Genomic DNA, 1,293 nt, shown 5'->3' on the forward strand with positions numbered 1-1,293 from the left:
GCATTTTGTAGCTAAATTTCACAACACACAAAGTTGTAATTCAAGCTCTTAGATACTCGCTTTGTCACTAATCCGATAAGCAGCCCACTTCAGACTGTAGACATCGTGGCAACTAAAAGTCATCGCCAAACAATGATAATGGCAGTCAGTTGTCTATACCTGAAGCTACATAAGTTCAGTAGTCGCAGCCTTGTACTGGTTGACGCGATATTTCAAACTTCCGGTCTTTTTTCGAATACAGCTCGCATATTAAGTGTTAATCAGGCGATGCGGTGACGTATTCGGATTTCTATTGAAAACGATCAAATTGTGTTGTACGATATGGGCAGGATGAGCAGATGGTAAAAATGACCAAACCATGGACATACGTAAATGCTTATTGTTGACGACAGTGCGCCTAAAATAAGCCGTTGTTTATCATTATGAAATATTTCTCAGTGCTTTACCTATACTGTAAATTTCTGAGCTGTTCTAGCTTGCCATCGATTATATTGTCTGGTGCATTAAAGAGAGAACGCAGTTGACAAGTAAGTGCAGAGTCCTTGTTACATGCCTCTTGTACGCATCTCATATTTTTCAGTGCTTTATAACTTGACCTTACAAACTGTGGGAATTGCTGAGGTGGGGGAGCTTGCGTGCTTCAGCGATACAGGCATCCATACAGTAGGAGCAACTGCAATGGAGAAGCACCTGTGGACAGGACAGGGCAGCAGCCATTTCAGTAGTTGCAGGGACAACAGCCCAGATGATTATTGATTTGGTCGTGTTACATTATCCAAGTTGTATAGGTTAATTGCTGTCTTTTGCGACTGTAACCAAAGTCTTAGCAAGACCAGATGCGTCTCGCATTAACCTAAAGTATCTTCAGTGATCACTGTAAAAATATGATCTTTCCTCTTACAGTTTTGTTTGCTACGATCATGTACAGTTCGCATGCTTTACTTAGTGCTATGAACAATTTTCATTCTTTTTGTTACTCACGTTTTTTTCTTGTTTATTTCATTCTTCTTTTTCTCCCACGTGTATGTGTTGGGTCTTAGCGCACAGCTCTTTTACTGCACTAAATACATTCCCGTATCTGTGTTGAGCAGTATTCCTGTCCTCTTGCCATTTAGTCTGTTTTGTTTTGCTGTTGCGGGGTACGTTCGTCTTTTGTTTGTTTTGGTACTCGTGGGATCGGCTGCTGTCGCACTGCGAGTGGTTATATTTTCCGATAAGAGAGAGAGAGAGAGAGAGAGAGAGAGAGAGAGAGAGAGTGCGTGAGAGTTTGTACATTTGAGCTCACATGTCCAG

This window comes from Schistocerca cancellata, chromosome 1 (genome assembly GCF_023864275.1).
Source record: "Schistocerca cancellata isolate TAMUIC-IGC-003103 chromosome 1, iqSchCanc2.1, whole genome shotgun sequence".
NCBI lineage: Eukaryota > Metazoa > Arthropoda > Insecta > Orthoptera > Acrididae > Schistocerca > Schistocerca cancellata.